General features: G+C 38.1%; 1 protein-coding gene and 1 pseudogene across 5 annotated transcripts in view; both read left to right on the top strand.

Moving 5' to 3' along the window:
* Window positions 1–19,235, top strand: part of GULP1 (GULP PTB domain containing engulfment adaptor 1) — a 187,204-nt gene that overhangs the window by 20,028 nt on the left and 147,941 nt on the right. The window lies entirely within an intron of this gene.
* LOC308559508 (transcription initiation factor IIA subunit 2 pseudogene) lies at window positions 7,278–7,605 on the top strand (annotated as a pseudogene). The gene has a single exon. The product of its transcript is annotated as a transcription initiation factor IIA subunit 2 pseudogene (transcript).

Raw genomic sequence — 19,235 nt, 5'->3', positions numbered from 1 at the left:
TAACTGTTCATTGACTATAGCTATATATGCTGTCTTAATGAATCAGAGTAACCCTCATAAGAGTTGTAAAACATTTATGGAATCCATTTCAGAGGTGCTATAATTTGTTTTATAATTATTAGGAGAATTTCTGAGTTTCTAATCTAAGCATGTCCTAAATGGTCTGTTGCAGGGATTTTCAACCTTTTTCATCTCGTGGCACATAAACTAATTACTAAAATTCTGCAGCAAACCAAAAATTTTTTTTTGCCAATCTGACAAAAATAGGTATAATTTTGATTCATTCACACTAGACACCTATTGTTGTGTTGGCTGTTGTCGTTTTTTATTTGACAGTCTGAGGGAAAAGAGGTCAGTGCCCCTGCCTAAATAGTCAGGTATTGCACGTTTTAAAATTTGCTGCGGCACACCAGCGTGCCTCTTGCAGCACATCTGTTGAAAATTGCTGGTCTAATGGTATCAGCTGATTAATTTTCAGACAAGTATCAAAGTACAACTGTCAATAAAATTCCCAGTAGTAACAGTGGTGTGCTGATGACATTCAGTTGTTCTTTTCTTTCAATAAACTCTACATATGGAAATTTAGCTCAGTACTTCATTTAATTTATGCATGATATTTGCTTTCTAAAAGAAATTTAAACCTATGAAATAAACTTTAGGATTTCTTTAGCTAGTTCCTTTTTGGGCGTATGATTAAAGCTATTACTGCAACTTTTAGACAATTTGTCTCATATAAAGCAAGATATTTGTATGACATGCTTACAGATTATAGCAGAATTTTTGCATTTTGCTTTTGGGAAAACTCATTAGAAAATAAGTTATGACACGTGAATGCATTCCCATTATAAAAGATCCAAATACTCCCAAGACCTAGAGAGCAAAATATGAACGTTTGCCTTCAGGTCCCCTCACACCCATACCCCTTCAGAGGTAAAACTGCTCATAGCTTAGTATGCACCATTCCAACACAAATGCTACCCATTTATAAACATATACACCTTGATGTTAAAAAATAACATTATAATGTATATTCTTTTAACTTGGGTTGGAAGACATCAACATATTTTGAAATTCAAGAATTTGATTTGTATAACCCAAGGTCACTATTATTTGGACAATTTACACAAGTAGTTATAACTGCTGCCCAATGTATGTCTCTCTCAGTTATTCTAGCTTTTTTTTTTTTGGCATAGGATCGCTGAGAAATTGAAAACATGTCCATGAGAGAGTAAAATAGTTATGTAAAAGTCAGTTCATTTATCAGCAAGCTAGAAATGTAGCTTGAAAAAATAGCTATTCATTTTTCTTCTATAAGTGTTTGTCAAGTTTGCCCACATTCATTTTGTATGTTTGTGATCACTACTGGTTTGGCCCCATATTGCATTTTTTTCATGCTAGCCATACGTAAATGTGTGTTAGAAACTTTAGATTTTTCTTTGATTTTTCAAATCTTGTCTTTCCTCTCATTTGTCCTTTTGTGCTTTACCTATCTTCTCCCATTTTTGACCCTACCATTTTAGAGTGTGTTTGACGATGAATTTAGTATAGGATCTCTTAACCATGGCAATACTGACATGTCAGGCCAGATAATTCTTAGTTGTTGGATGGGGGCAGGGGTCTGTTCTGTGCACTATAGGATGTTTAGCAACTCATTAGATGCCAGCACTATGACGCCAGCTGTTTAACCAAAAGTATCTTCGGATGCTGCTAAATGTCCTCGGGGGGGTGCAAAAACACCCCTGGTTGATGCAGATCTCTCTCCGGGAGGCAATACCATTCCCAGGTGATTCCAGGTGTCCCTGGAGTGCAACATTAAAAACAGTTTATAACATGTGGCTGAGTATAATATTCATGGTGATTTATTATACTCCAAGTTTGTAGCTATTCTTTTACCAGGAATTTCTTCAGCAATTCTCAGTTTCTCACAACCCTGCGATTCTTTCCTACCTTTGTTATTTCAGCTGTTCCATGGTGGTTTATTTTGGAAATGCATATTAACTAACGTTTCTTATGCCACCTTCATGTAGCTCTTTGTAGTAAAGGTCACGTTTATTTAAGGAGACTTTATGACTGAGCGGTACATCGGAGCGGGACAGCTTCCATTCCCATTGCTTCTCCGACCCTTACTTGGCCTTCACTGCCTGTGGCCCTCGTTGCTGGACATTGCTAACTTTCCTCTCACCCCGTGGTAGCTCCTCACTCTGGTTCATTGCGGCTCTGGTGTCGCTTCACCCCGGTCAGAAACCTTGGGAATCTACTGTTTGCAAAGACCCCTTTGTCTCTACTTTGTGTTCCCGCCACCATGGGCCGCAGCCCTCCCCAGGTCCCGCAGAAGCTGGACAGCCATTGAACCCTGAGGAGGTTTTTTCCTGTGTTTTGGTTGTCCCCTCGCATTCAGTTACTCTCCTTGGAAACCAGTATAAATTGTTAATATTTTCACTTCTTTCAAGGTCCGGCTCACATTCTACCTCTTACCTTAGGCTTCTTGGGTTTTTGTAACCCTCCACAAACAAGATGCACTGTCTCTCTTCTCCCTGAATTGCCGTTGTGCTGCTTATTTTTTCACTGATGTTTTTAATGGCCAGGTGCGATGGCAGTGCAGCAGAAAGGCATGGGCTTCCGAGTCAGGCGTATCTGGTTTCTGATCCGTTCCCTGTGTAACTGCCCCGAGCAGGGACCGCGTTGTATATATTCTTTTACTTTCTAGGGACTCTGTTCCTCGCGCACAAAGTCCCAATTGGCAATAAATTCGTGTTTGAAGGATGAATAACCACTGATTTATGAAGGAATGTTATTTTAATATTTCCTCAAACGATAACATGAAGAATCTCAGTGCTTTTGCCACCCACAGAGAAATGATTTCCTTCTCCGATAAAGTGCACAGTTAAGGAGTCTGTGTGTGGAAATTGAATGAAAATACACCATTGAGGGAGTATCTGAAGATTGCTTGTGTGTGTGTGTGTGTGCTCGCGAGCACGCAAGCTGGGGAAAGAGAAGTTGTCTTTTACCATCATTGCTGCTTCTATTTTTTCCAAGTCTGTATGTACCCATTAAATGTACTCGGTGCCATTAGCCTTTAGAGCCATCTGTGGTTATGATTTCTAATGTCAGTTGCTAATATTTAAGGGGGAAATTGCTATGTCTTGGAATCCAGAAACTATAGGGCATCCCAATCTCTCACTCTTCTATGATTTACCTTCTGTGCAATAAGTCACCAGACAGGAAAAAACCTACCATGTTTGCAAATAGAATATCAAATGATTTATTGATTTGATAATCTAATAATTGAGTTACATAGTTAGGCTCCTGAATATAATAACTTGCTTTTATATTTGCTTGTATCTTCAATGGAACCTTATTGCAACATACGTAGCATTGCAAAATTTGGTACTAGGTGTATTTGTCTTAAACTTACTTCAAAGGGCTAATGACAAAAATAGGAGAAGAGATTTAATTATAAGACATCCAGGTCTCTAAAGAAGTCTGGACCCTTGTGCTGCTCATGCATCACAGAGGTGTCTGTGAGTTCTGAGCACTTTTTAGTATTTACTCGGGACTAAATGAGTAAATGACTGGATGTCAGTACTGTTAATTAGATTTGCTGAACAGTCTCTGATGGAATCATTTTTCAGGGAACATTCTGAAACTAAACCTGTAACAGTAATTGCTTAGTGAACATATAAAAATGCCAGCAAATTTTTCTGTGCTCTCTCTTCAAAAAGAATAATATTCAAAAGAGCCTCCTTTTAAATGATACATGAGGATTTTTCTCCCTCCTTAGATGCCTGTCTGTTCTAACCAGAACTTTCAAGACACTAAATATAACAACTTCGAAATCTTTAAGTATTTACCTCAGTTTAACCAATTCAAAAATTAATTTCCCTTAGAAGCATCGTCTCTCTCTGATCTACTGTAATCAGTCACAAGTATGTTGGTGCTAAATGAAGCTATTGCATACTGACACTTTTATTAATGTATATTCCAAAACTCAGTGCAGTGACATATGTTTGTATATCCTTAAAGTAGGTTATACTGAATTGTGCTGATATTCTCTAATTTAGGAGAATCTGGGGCATGCAAATTTGCCAGAAATATTAGGCCATGGCTGTAGTTGGTGTACTCCTTAGAGAAGGCAGTAAAATTTCTGATTATATTTCAGACTTGAATCTTTGAATACTATTAAAAGGAAAACAAATAAAATATTTAAGGATGGCTATTGTTACTTCATGTCTTGTTCAATCTCATGTTGGTCAAATAGAATTATTTTAAGTTTGATTTTCTTAGTTGTTTCTGTCAGAGATTTATATTTATACATAAGAGAATTATGTAAGAAAAAAACCCAGTTTTCTGTTCTCAACCACTTTTCATCTAACTTTTTTTTCCTTATTTTAGAGACAGGAGGGGAGAAAGAGGAGAGAGAGAAAAATAGAGAAATATTAATTTGTTGTTCCATTTATTTATGCATTCATTGGTTGATTCCGACCGGGTTCTCGAACCTGTAACCTTGGAATATTGGGATGATGCTCTATCCAACTGAGCTCCCTGGCCAGGCCTGACTATAACTTTTTAAATTCTTTGAATGATCCTTTAGATGATGATAGTAGTAGTATTAGAGTAATCTTTGAATTCTAAGAAGAAGAAAGAAATATGTTGAAATTTCACTTTTATTTTATGGTTAAATATATTTTGCTAATTTCTTTTCTATAACTATTTGGAGATCATTTTAAACCTAGAATAAATTTGCAAGAATAGTTGAAGGGATGCCCTTTAACTACATTAACTTATTGATATCTTATCTCATATGCTATCATATGCTCTCTCATTGTGCATGTGTTTGTGTGTGTATGTAATATGTTCATATGTTATATATATGTGTATGTCCATTTTTTCCTAAGCCATTTGAGGTGGAGGGTTTTCTTATCTTCTTTGTTGTTTAGTATCCATGTTCATGATTTCAGACACTTTAACCTGATTTGGGTGGGGATAATCAAAGCATTCTGGTAAATTTGCTTTTTCATTATTAGTAATTTTTATCCTAGCTTCAATTTTTTATGCTCAATTCCTAGGCCCAGTATGAAAACGTGTAGACCAGTGGAGCCAGAATATATACCTTTGAGGCGTTTTGACTAATAGTCACAGGGCAGGGGATAAAGGGAAGGGTGGTGGTACATGGAGAGGATGCATTAACTCCCCGTGAAGACAGTGTTGACTGGGATAGAACCACTAGCTAACCTTGTCCTGTAGCACGTAATTACTTTTGTGTTAAAGGTGGAATTTAGTCTGAAAGTTATATCTGAGTACAAACGTTTCTCAGCTCTTAATTTTCATAGATCCTTGATTTCTGAGTGTTTAGACCAGCACTTTATTTTGCCACTCAGCTCATTCTTATTCTTGCATGCATTGATCCAAATAACAGAATAATGTAATACCCATGATCCAAAAAACAGAATAATGTAATGTAATGTAATAATACCCAAATAACAAAATAATGTCTTCTTAAAATACAGTTCCAGAAGGACTGTGTTATTCCTTTCTTTGCAGTTTCCTACTGTACTGGAGTCGGCTTTTAATACATGCTGACTGGTTTAAATGATGATGTACTCCGCACAGCTGCTCTGTTTTGTTCTGTTAGCTTAGTCCATAAATCTGTGGAATCAGCAAGGCAGTGTCCTTGGTCACCTGATGGGCTGCTTGAAGTTTTCTATATTTTATGTTACACGTGTTGAGTCCAGAGCTAATATTTCAGTATATATGCAATCTGTATAAACTTCAAGAGTTTAACAATATTTTAATAAAATATATTTTATTATTTTGTACATCTACTATTGAATGCTCAACACTTTACCTATGTTGTCTTTAAATTTTTACCAAAATCTTACAAAGTAAGTGAAATTATCTTTGTTTTACAAAGGAGGAAAATGAAAGAGAATTCATAGTTTGCTTTTTAGATAATAATACCTCCCTTACTGTGTCAATGTGAAAATTAAGATACTATATGTATTGAGCAACTCACACAGAGCCTGGCACATAGTAGCCCTTCAATAAATGAAGGTTTTATTACTATGTTATTGCTGGTTATTGTTATTACTCTTATCAATGCCGGTGTCTCAGCTGAGGCTTAGCTGTGGCTCTGCCTCATCTGAATCTATAGTCTGTGTTGATTATATTTGATATCTTTTGAAATGTAAGTGGAGTGAACACTTGATATAGTTTTATTTATTATTTTTATGCAGCTATGTTCTCAATTATTGCAAAGAAGCCAGCTGTTAATGACCTTCTAGAATAACTTTCCATCATATGTCTTAACTTCCAAAGCATTCCTTTAATTATTAGGGCTGACTCTGTGTTTCATGCTGATGACACTATTCCTAGAAGCTATGCTACTGACACGGTGGTCATTGTGTAGACTCAGCACAGGTCTCCTGGACTGTGCTGCTGACTCAGCAGAATCCTGCAGATAAGCAGTATGCCTCTACAAGGCACCAGTCTGCAGTGGAGAGATTTATCTGTAAAATCAGAAAAGAAAAAAAAAAAGATTCACATTAAAATGGGTTGAGGGCTCTAGCTCAACTGTTCTCTGTGTGGCATTTTGTCAGATTTAAAAAGCATGTTGTCAGAGAGCTAGTTCACCCGTAGGGCCAGTTACCAAATAGCCTGGTGTCAGATTCCAGATATACCACAAGTTTACATTTTACATTGAGACCGTTTTTATCAGATGGCTCTGTGTTTTACAAGTGCTCACATGAGGGCAAGATGCCTGGTGTGCAGAACATGTAATTGATGAGTGCCCTGGGGAATAATGACAGGGAGATGAGAGTCCTGTGCCAACAGAGGACTCTTTGTTTCACAGACATTTTCATCATTTTGGACAGGGTTATTTGAATGCAATAATGGATGGACAAGGTCTTCTCTGCTTGTGCCTGTAAATTGGGAAATCATTTCTATGTGACATGTGGGCACTATTACTTTAGGAGAAAAGAGAAGTGTGTTTGTTTTTTTGATGTGCCTTGTAGGTTTTCCTGGGACTTCTCAGGTGACAAAACTTTTAGTGATAGGACTGGGACTGCAGAGTTGATTTACTGTGAAGTTAGTGAGCCTTAACTTTTAGGGCTCCTTATTTTCCCAGGCTCTGACCAAGATCCTGGGGCTTATTGGCATGATCACATGTAAAATTTGAAATTAAGATGTTTTATACACTGGCCATGCTGCTCTGTAGCGGGAAGCTATAGACCTTAATGCAAGACTGAACAAGAAAAACAGTTTCTTCCTCCTAAGCCATGGCATATCAGTTATATAGAAACATCACTTTGGGAAACAGTCTTTAGGAAGGCCTCGATGAGCTCATCCAGCCTCGACAGATGACCCCCAACTTGCCCTTCAAGTTCCACTTCAGTTTGACAAGACTATAAACTCAGCATTGGCTCAGAGGGTCAGAACAGAGTCCATTTCAGGGGCTTTCTAAATGCGTACAGATTCAGTGATAATGTGTGGACTTTTGTATTGAATGATGTTGAATTCAGAGAGATTCCAGAACTTATTACAGTGGATAAAGTGAAAATTGTAGCCTGTGCTGGTAAAAATACTGGCTCCAATACTAGAGAATGAATAGAAAAATGCCTTTTTTAATGCCATCCTCTGTTGTTATTCATCACTTTTAAAAGAGTAGCATAGAAAAGACTTTATTTATTCTAGCATTGCAGAAATGACTACACTGTGCTATTCTGAGAATCCAGTAAAAAGAAGCTTTTTTTTTTATTAATATGTTTTTTAAAAAATTGATTTCAGAGAGAGGAAGGGAGAGAGAGAGAGAGAGAGAAACATCAGTAATGAGTCATTGATCCGCTGCCTCCTGCGTGCCCCCGACTGGGGATCGAGCCTGCAACCTGGGCATGTGTCCTGACCGGGAATCGAACTGTGATCTCCTGGATCATAGGTCATCGCTCAGCTGCTGAGCCACACCCGGCCGGGTGAAGCTTATTACTCTTTAGCCTTTTACGTTACCTTTATTATACAGCATGAAGAAACAGAAGTCTTTTTAAAATGCTAGATCACATGTTGTTGCCTTCCTAATAACATTCTTTAATAAACTCCTTTTAAAACTAAAAACAAACAAAGATGTCATACATTATTGGTAAGATTGAGGTCTTTTGCACCCTTATTTCCCTCTGTAATATTTCCCCAGTGCAAAGTGTGTGAGAGCGGCCATGGCCAATTTTGGAATCTGGCTAACGGGATGCTGAGTTGGAGATACATTTATTTTGGGCTTAGTGGGATATATTAGTGTGAGCCATATGAAATTGTCATTTTTGGAGGTCATAGATGATTGAACATTGGCAATTTCGTATGGTCATATGTGGTTCGAAGTTACTTCAGTATATAATTAAGTTATTTCTACTGTCCTGGTAAAGGAATGTCTTCCAGGAGTCTTCCAACTGCTTACTGAGCCTATGTACCCAGCGTGATGAGTGAAAGCACAAGGCCCAAGGTCATTCTGTGACATGCATGTGCCCTGTATAGCACCTGGCACAGAAAACATATGGGTAGAGGAGGAACAACCTCATAGAGGAGAGGTTGAATTATCTTTCTGTTCTCCACAGAAAATATTATGAAATCCTTGAAATATGCAGAGGCAACTATAGTGTATGAGCTAAAGCAAAACAAAACGCCAAAAAGAGAAGTATACAGAAACATGTCTAGTAATTGTTTGAACACACAGGCAGTTTTTCTGGATTTTGTGATTTTTGTGATAACTGTCAAATTATTTTTTTGTGTGGTATTTTGAAATTTATTTTCTTAAAGGGCTTCCCTGCCCCTATTGTATAAGCTTGGATTTGCCCCTAATGGGAAGCATATGAAATGGGGTCACAATAGCAAACAAATCTCCAGGAACCCAAAGATCCCTTTCAGAGATCATTTTTGTAACTTCTTAATTAGAGATCAATCATAGTAACATGACTGGTTTCCTTTCATAGTTAAAAAGGTGTGTAATAGATCAAAATGGATTATAAAAGCGATACTAGAGAATAAAGGTATGTTTCTAGGGTTAGGATTAGAGTACATTTCAAACACCATAGCAAGTCTATTTCTATCCTTCTATCTTCTCTCAACCCTGTTTATCACTATCTCCCCTTTCAGAAAAATGAAAACGGATAGGTAACATCAGTGAAAGAGATTCTTCTCTTAATGAAACCAAGAGTGGGTGTGAAGGACCTTTTCTAAGGATATCTTCCAATATTTTCCACTTTGTTTCTCCTAATGATGTTACCCTGATTACTTTTTTTTTCTTTTTCTTCAGGGGTGGCCTGGGAGGTGCTACTAAAATCAACAAATATATTACTTGTTAATAAATTCTCCACCAACACTAATTCCTCAGTTTTCGTGAGTAAAACAGATGTTAACTCTCCTCTCCATTATTTTTTTCTTGTCTTCTAATTGCACCAACTTTGGGGAGTCTGGGAAAGTCTAAGAAAAGTAATGATATTCTTATTGCTGCACACATCAAGTCCCCACGTGTCAAAAATAAATTAGAAAACCAAGGACTCAGAGGTTCTACTAAAGTATGTTTTTCAAAGAGCTTTTCTTTAATGAACACTTGCAGGGGGATGAAGTGTCTCATGAGGGACCTTGCTTGGTTTATTCGTGGTGGATATGAGTATGTAGGATGGATATTTAAATATTTTACACTTCCTTGCCCTTTGGAATATAACATATGTATGCCTTTTCTTTCCATTGTTTCTTTTATCAGAAACATCTATGATATACATCAAACATCATGAATCAACTGATCATAAATCCCCTGCAAGGCATCAGAATGGGGAGACCCTTGATGTAATGCCCAGCTATGATTCTGCCTCCTTTCTTTTGCATTTTCCTCTCTTGGTGAATGTGACATCAACCTTCAGTTCTATAAAACGGAATGTGAGGCATGCGAGATGCCTCGTGACTTATATACCGTGTCAAACTCATGCAAAACCTTCATAGTCTCTCCCTTGGATGACCTCAGTCCCTCCTGACTTCTTCTGAGCAACAGTAAAAGTTCTTTTTAAGGAAATATAGTTTATATAGCATGTTTATAAGCCTAATTCAGTTGACAGTCACCAATGCATCATATTGATTCATTCCACAAATATTGTTTGGTGGGTTGGGTATCTTCAGATTGTCTCCTCTAGGACCATTTTCCACCCTTGACTGTCCTGCTCTCTGGCCTGGAAAGAAAATTAACATAGACTATCTTTATAAGCCCCCTGGGGAGAAAGCTGAGTGTGAGTTTAGGTGGTTCTCTCAAATCTTTTTTTACTGGTGGCCTCAGTTTGACCGTTGCACTCTTCTAACCATCAGTGTTTTTTCTCAAGGCACCCTCTCTAACGGACTCTTAGGATTTCCAGTATCTTTCCACTTTTTTGTTCCTTCAGGGCTGGAGATGGCAATAACCCTACTATTATTATCCCCGAGATTATGCATTATCCAGTTTGATTTTCCTACATCTTCCCACACCCTTGTCCTTTATTAAATTCTCCACCAATTATCTTAATTTTAGTGTGGCACCCGTTTCCTTCTAGGACCCTGGCTGATACAGTGCCAGTCCAGGAATACCTGCACGATGCTTTGACGTGACCAGTGACATGCAGAGGAGGTGAGGCTAAAGCCGTGGAGATGTGTAGGGAAAGAACCTCCGCGTAGAACAGCAGCTCTTTTCTTGAAATGTTGAATGGACAGCAAGGTGGACTGGGCGGCTGGAATTAAGTAAGCAAGTGGAAGAGTAGCAGGAAATTAACTCAGAGGGGTAGTAGAATGAGATGGGAAGACCAGACAGCACCTTATTAGAGCTTATTTTCAGTATGCAATTGGGACTCACTGGAGGTAATGACAGACTTAATGTGTTACTCTGGATACTGTTTGGAGGATGGGCTGTGTGGGGGTAGAGGCAGAAACAGGAGGCCAGTTAGGAGACTATTGAAAGATGACGGTGATTGCAGCAGCAGAGGTAGTGAAAAATGGTGGGATTTGGTATGGGGACAGGATTTGCTGATGGATATGGGATGTTAAGAGAGGAGTCCAGATTCATGTCAAATTTAGCAACTGGATGGATGAATCTTGTCATTTTTGATATGAAGACAACCATTAGAGGAAGAGTTTAGGGAGTAAGTGTAGAAATTTGATTTTGGACTTGTTAAGTTTGAGATGCATCGAAGTAGATGTATTGAGTGCGCAGTTCCTAGGAAATGTCTAAGGTTAGAGATAGAAATTTAGGAGTTGTCAACATACATGTTGTATTTAAAGTCAAGGCATTAAAATCACCTAGACTGCTGATTCCCAAACTCTTTAGTTGGATATTTGTAAATATAATTTTTACTGTAAGCATATGATGATTAGGTCACTCTTGTCAACCTTTAGAAAGAGCATTATTAAGATTAGACATAATATTTTATAAAAAATAAAGAATTTGTATATTTTATAATTAACATGTATACAGTATAAGCAACCTATAAGTGTGCATATCTGTTAAAATACTGAGATGTATGTAAACTCATAGGTAGACCTATGAAGTGTATATAACACATAGGCTATGTTTGAAAATATTGTGTCTTTTTGAAAGGCATTTTTATTTAAATGTCAGAAAGTGACAGTAATCACTGATTATTTTTTGCCAAAGAGAGAATTAAGTTATAACTCTGAGAAAAGAATATTACGAGTACTATTGTATCTATCCTTGAAATGTCAGTCTTCTTTAAAAATGCAGGTATTTGAAGCCATTTGTTTACAGTATAGCATCTTTATAAGTACAAATTTCAAACACTTGGGTCTTCTATGATTTATCTCTAGCTTTTTAAGATTTTGAATAAAAGGCAATTTATAGTAGTAAAGAAATCTTAATACTTAAAATACTAGACTAGGAGTGAGCAGTGTAGATTTCTAAGCTAGTTTTTTTTTTTTTTTTTTTTAAATATGTTTTATTGATTTCAGAGAGAGGAAGGGAGAGGGAGAGGTAGGAATACCAATGATGAGTCATTGATCAGCTGCCTCCTGCACGCCCCCTACTGAGAGTCAAGCCCGAAACCTGGGCATGTGCCCTGACCGGATATCGAACTGCGATCCATGCTCAACCGCTGAGTCTCACCTCCTGGGCTCAGGTAATTATTTTGTCACCAACTAGCCATGAGAATTTACAACACTTAACACTCTGTAGGCTTAACTTCTCTAGACTTAACTTCTCTAGGTTATTTGTTTGAAAATGAAAAAGTTAAATTAGATTACTGGTATTATCACAGTTCTACAGATGCCCCTTCAGACTGGTTACAATAGGGCAGTTATGCCAAAGATGCCTGGGTCTGTCACTGTTTCAGCCAGAGCCTTTAGCTTTTACTTGCTCTGTGTTAGTGTCTACCAAAGGAAGATATTTTGAGCCACAGGATCACCAGTTTAAAAATATTAGAAAAACAGTTATTTGCTTATCTTTTCCAGAAAAACAATATTTTCAATCATGTGCAAAGTGTTTGTCAGCACTGAGTTGTCTACCTCTAAATCACTGCCCCTACCCTGCCCTCCAATTCCCATTCAGTTCCATAATTGCTTTCCCAGGTAACTATTCTTTTTTGCCTCTGAAGTATAATTTAGCCTTAACATTCTCTGATTATAAAGTCTTAGGACTTTACAGTCGAGACAGACCTTAGAAATGATCTCTTTCAACCTCTTTTCTGATACAGAATGACCACCACATGCCTAAGACTAGTTATTCAAAATCTATTTGCAGAGTGCCAAGGGCTCATCAACTGGGATCGTAACCCGTTCCATTGTGTAACGGCTCTTCCGCTTTCTTATGTGCAGCCAAAATAAATACCTTTGAAACCTCCACTTTTCTGTCATTTTACCATAGTGATTTGAAAATACTATCTGTGGTTAGTGGCTCTCAAAGTTTACTGTACAGAGTTTACTGAATTGTTTAGAGGGTTAAGATGGTTAGTCTATGACTCTTTATCCAAATATTGTCTCAATAGGTCAAGAGATGGAGTCCAGCAATCTACATTTTTAATACACATTTCATGTGATTATAGCTGTAGATAATTATTATAACTGAACACAGAATATTGTGAAATGGAAAACTGAGTTATAAATTTGTGTAATATGATTCCATTTTTGTATGTAATAGAATCTATGTATAAAAAAAATCAATTTAAGAGAATATCCCCAAAACATTATCAATGTTGATTGTTTCTGCTTGTTGGGATTATGGACAACTTAGACTTTTACTTATCTTTACATTCTAATATTTCCACAATAATTGTATATTCCTTTTGTTATTAAAAATAGTAAATTTTAACGAGTAATTTATCACCCTCACTGCTTATCATAAAGGTGATTTTTATAGAAGATGGAACTTGCATGGATGAAAGAGACATCCCTAGTCTGGCAACATTTTTATTGCTCCTGAGTCCTTTCAGGGCACATTAGAGGAAAGGTCCTTTGGTAAAAAATACTGACTCTTCTGATGTTCTCTGAAAGGAGGACAGTGTTCAACCTTTGTAGTCATCTCATTATTTAGTCCACGGGCATTTCATCAGTCATCCATTTGTTCTTTCAGCAAACATTTCTGTTCCAGGATTTGTGCCACTCCCTAAGACTATAAGGAAAAACTTGTGCACCAAATTCTTGCTATATCAGAGGAAGCAAAGGGAGCATAAAGAACAGAGGAGCTGCCTCTCCTTGGGAAGGTCTGAGGTGGAAACGTGAGAATCCATCTTATCTAAGCAGATGAGGTGGTGGTGGTGGAGATTTTTCCTTGAGAAGCATATGCAAAGCCATAGAAATGTGGCCCAGTTGTTATAAATGGGGATTTGATGTGGCTAGAGGGCTGGCTACCCGCCCATGAGAACATTACAGGAGGTAATTTGGACAGGTAAGCAGGAGTCCAGTCTTGGAGCATCTTATATGCTATTTTATTTTTTGTAGTTATTTATTTTATTTTTATTGAATTTATTGGGGTGACAATGGTTAATAAAATTATATAGGTGTAAGGTGTACGAAGAATTTGGGAATTTAGGTCAGTAACTCGATAAGTTTGACAGATAGGTTGGAGTGGTGGTTAGAGATTGTGAGACCAGTTAGAAGACTATTTTGGTACTAAGAGACTAGAGTTAAGGGATGGAATTAACAGGACATCCTGACTGATCAGGTGTGGGGATAACTAAGAGGGAGGAGTCTGGCATGACTCCTACTTTTTTGTAGAAGATTGATGGGGGATTGGATTCTAGCACCATTTAAAATATTATTACTCTCCCATGGCATAGAATGAGCAAAAAGTACATGGCATATTTAGAAGAAAATAAAATATTTGAATTCACTCTCTGGACATTGTTTTCCATGCACCCATCTCTGTATTTAATTTCAGCATTTCTAAGTCTCAGAAGCTTGTTGTGGCCTAGGAAGTTTTTATTATATATGATTTCATAACTTTTCATTTATGTTATTTCCTGTTGTCTTTGTGAATCTAAAGATAACTGTGAAAGAGATATTATTATCTTTTAGAAAAATCAAAAATTCACACCAATGGGAGGGATGGATGTCAAAGAGCAAGGATAAGTTTCATGAAATGTTGGCTATTCAGTGATGGCAGATCATTTAAATGAGACTGGAATCCATGCATATTTATTCATGTGATCTCTATAGTCCATTCTAGTATTTAAAACTTGATTTAGATAAATTTACAGAAGAGGTAAAACTCTAAGAGTAAATGAGCTTACATGATTTTTATGTGTTATTGGTAGCTACTAATGTATGTAGTCTGTTGATTTGAAAAAGTAATTTTCTTTTACGTATACTAAGAAACAGACTGCTAACAGATGTCATATATCTTTAAAGCAAATTTATGGTACATTTCAAAAAGTAACATATGCTTTTATAAATAAGGTACCGAAGTGAAAGTAAATTTAAAAGCCTCCCAACTTTTCTCTACTACAACTTGATGAGTATGCTTTCATATTTATGTGTGTTTGTATAAATGCCCACTCATTACTTCTGGAAGTATATTATTCAAAGGATATGAAATAAGATAATAGACATAACGGCCATGAAAAACATGTCACTTAAGTCTTGATAGTCAGTTGTATTCTAGCTGTTCAAGCGGGTGACACTATTTTGGGCACAGATGCTTATCTGTTACTAAATAATTAGTAATTGATCTAGGTTAAGCGAGGATTAATTCTCTATGTAGTTGTTCTTTTCTAGCTCAGAGGGGAGAGTAAGTATGCGTGGCATCTCTTCATCTGTAAACTCTATCTGTAAACTTTTTTCTAATCACCCAAGAGCCTATTAACCCTCCTTTAGCCTGATAAAAAGGGTCGAGGCACGTAAAGAAAAGATAGCTCTTTAACCTCCGGTGTCTGTAACAGCAGAGTTGCTTTCGTATTCCTTAGAGTTGGGGAAGGGGCTCTGGGCTCGAAGCCAATGTAGGAGACATGCAGTTTCACAACTACTGGTGTTCCTTGCTTGATTGTTAATGACCTACTGTGGCTCTTTCAGTTTTGTGAGGAGCTGTGCCCGCAAGCCTCAGGACAGCGGTTTGAAAACAGATGATCCTCCGAGGTCTCTTCTTAGGACCAGCTGCAGTTTGGATGCGCTCACTCATTGTTCTGCAGTAAGCAGCTTAGACCCAACTAGCTGCCCCCTCGACGGTCCCCGTACAAAGCTGTTTCTGTCCTACCCAGGCGGGGACTCCGGGCTCAGCTGCTGAGTCTGCGGAATTAATCAAAGCGTACTTAGACCACATTCCCCAAAGACTAGTGATTTCTATAGTGACTCCACCCCAGCACTGTGAACTGCCGTCCTTTTCAGTGACCCCCTGACTGCTGGGGACCTGAGAGCGGCCTAACGCCGGGAAGACAGTTTCGATAGAATGGCCTCAGTGCTTATTGATGAGAAATGTGGATTTACACATTCTTCCTGTCAGGGTTTGTAATTAACACTTCTCGAATCTCGTAAGTTCTGAATTTGGTGCTGACTTGCACTCTTTCATTTGCTCCTAGTAACACCTTAATAGATAGTTGTAATTATTTCTGTTTTACAGAGAAGGAAATTGAGAGCTGCTAGGATATGTGTCAGATAATGTAGGAGGAGAAGTGGTTTTTTATTTTGGCTGCACGTTGAAATCACCTGGAAAGCTTTTGTTGAAATACTAATTCTGGAGTTTATGGCAGATGAATTAGATTAGAATCTCTGGGGGTGGGCCCAGGCATAGAATTTTAAAACAAACAAACAAACAAACAAAAAACCTTCCCAGGTGATTTCCTTTTGTAGCCAGAGCTGAGAACTTTTGTCCTAATTTGTCCCTGGACCAGCCGCATTTGCATGAGGTAGAAACGTGTTAGAAATCCAGACTACTGGGACTTTCCCGGACATACTGTATCAGAAACTGAATTTTAAAAAGACCCCTAGGGAACTATTTGTACAGCTTTTGCAACCTCTCTGTAAATCCAAAGCTCTTCTAAAATAAAAAATGTTTATCAGAAAGAAAGAGATAACGTTTGGGATGCAAAGATCAAAACCTTCCCTCCAGAAGCTCAGTCTTGCAAGAGAGAAACTTATTAAGAGGCAATTTGCTAAAAGCTATAATGGAAATAATGTAGAAAGTGCTGTCGTTTTTCGGGAGAAATTGAAAAACGCTGCTTGGAGAACCTTGTCAAAGGAAGGTGACTCGAAGGCATTCCCGGCACAAAGAAAGGAGGAGGACAGTTCTTTAAGAAAAGTTGCTAATGTAAAAGGAATTGACAAAGAATATGAAACTGAACCTTGATGAAAATATAATGTTTAATATGCACATGTATATATTTTTAAAAATAGGATAAATTGTAACTAAAATTGAGGATTAGTGCCATACAGGAGAGGTACTATAATAATTAATGGAATAGTTTCTCTTTTTTTGAGAAAAGCAAAGTAATTAAAGGAAATTCATCATTCCTAGCATTAGCCCTCTTGAAGGGGGTTGCAGACAGGCGCTGTTTTGGGATTCTCTTTCTGGGGGCTGTCGTCACCCTACTCTGCCATAACATTTCAGCTTCTTAAAGGAGCCACTCTTAATTTCTCCCCCAGGCCTTTGCAGGTGCTTTTTTCTCTGCTGGGCTGGCCTCACCCCTACTTCTGGTTAACTCCTCCTCATTGTCAGTTAGGGTTCTGCTCAGAATCACGTTCTCCAAAAAAGCCCTTATAAGCACATATGCGTAGCCCATGGACACAAACAGCAGACAGGCGAAGGCCTGGGGTGGCTATCGGTAATACTCTCAACAACAGCAACAAAACAGCCCTTTCTAGTTTACAGCCTAGGTTGGGGACCATTCTTCTGGGTTCCTATAGCATCTTGTATGTGTCACGTTGTTGGTACTCTCATGAAAGAGTACCTTGAAGGCAGGGATTACCTTTCAACGGCTTCTGTGTCTCCAATTCTTTGCCAAGTGTTTGACTCAGTAAATGCTTTGAAATAAATGAAAGAATTGAAAATAATAACCTATATTTGCTCTTAGTTTACAGTGACAAATAATCTTTGGAGATGGCCAGAAGAGATTGAAATGCTTTTTGCATTAATAACTAGGAAGAAATTTAGAGACTTCAACCTGTGTATAACACGTCTGGTGTATAGTAGATTCCCAGTAAATTTTATATTCTTATTTTATACTTGAGGACTCTGATTTAGATTATGTTAAAGATGTGCCTCTCAGCATGTTATTGAGAATATGTGTTCAAACATGGATCATTACTCATAAATTAACAATTTTTATAGCTTCCAATTGTTAAGAGCCTATACATGTCAGGTATTATAGAAATAACATATATATTTAATAAACATATATGGTCACATTTAATTCTCTGAAAAAAACATGCAAGACTAATACCAGATTTGGAGGCATGGATTATGACTCATAAATGTATGGTTCTGGAGCTCAGGCCCTTTTCCTAATCATCTTTCTTTCTGCTCTTCCCCGTTGCCTCCCTTTCTTTAAGAACAACTGCTTGCACCTTTCTTTTAATGGAAATTACATGGTTGGGCATGAAGGACTTGGCCTTTGATCACTAACTTGCCGTATGATCATATACAAATCGCTGAACTTTTCCTCAGTCTCCACACTTATAAAATAGATCTGTTAAACTGTATCAGGGGTTCATTTATTATGAGGCAAATATCTGAAAGGCCAACGTGTGCCAGGCACTGTTCTAGGTTCCGAAGATAGGGCATCAGAAAGAACAGGCAAGATCCAGAGTCCCATGGAGCGTATATTATGGTGACTGAGGCGGAAAGGAAACAAGTAAAACAGAATCAAATAGTGATCGGTTCCATGAAGCAGGCAGAACACGGCGACCAGGAAGAACTCGGCTGGAGCAGGTGGGATGGCCACGGGGGGTGCTCTGAGAGGCCTTCCCCCAGGCAGTCACATTTAGGTGGGTACTTGCAAGCAGAGCAGAGGTCAGTCATGAATGCATTTGGGGATGCAGAGTTCTAGACCACTGAAGACCAGTGTGGCTGGCAGGAAGGGGTGGCAGGAGAGGAGAAGAGAGGCTGGCAGGTCCAGATCATGGACTTAGAGGAAATAGTAGAGACTCTTTCTCAAACGCTGGTGTGTGGATTCCCCAGGGAGATCCGTGATGATGTTCTTACACCTTCGATACCTTTGACATCTTTGATACCTCCTTCCAACATCTCCGCCTCTTTTCATGTGTTTGGGAAAATTTGTTTCTATGAGTCATGCCTTCGAGTGGAAGCCAGAAAATTGCTTCCCAAGACTCTTTTGCATCAAGGACACGTGCGTATGACCAAGGCTCCATGTTAGTCAGATGCATACAGGTAAAACCTTAAATTGGAAATTAGTGACAAGAAACAGGCACTATTCTGGCAGTGATGGTGGCTGATACATTTCATCTACAGGGGCAGCTATAGCAGAGTTTCTAATATAGCATCTGACTCGCAGATCCTGGTTAGCAAAGTGGAGTTTAGTGAGAATGCCTGGTGTTGGTGGCAGTGCTGAGCTTCCTGGACCATTTCTATGCTGTTATTTCAGTACCATTTCTGACTTCATAGCTTGGTTCTCTTGCCATCATGAAGTTTCTGTGTGTCTCTAATATTCACCTATAAATTTCTTTATTTAAATTTACTAGAGTGTATTTCTGTTTGCAATTAAGAATCTTGTATCAGTGCCCCAAACTAGAAAGTAAGTGTCAGGGAGATTTACTACCCATGTCTGAGAAGCATTAGA

The sequence above is a fragment of the Miniopterus schreibersii genome, assembly GCF_964146895.1.
Source record: "Miniopterus schreibersii genome assembly, chromosome: 7".
Lineage (NCBI taxonomy): Eukaryota > Metazoa > Chordata > Mammalia > Chiroptera > Miniopteridae > Miniopterus > Miniopterus schreibersii.
This window is presented reverse-complemented; position numbering and strand designations above follow the sequence as displayed.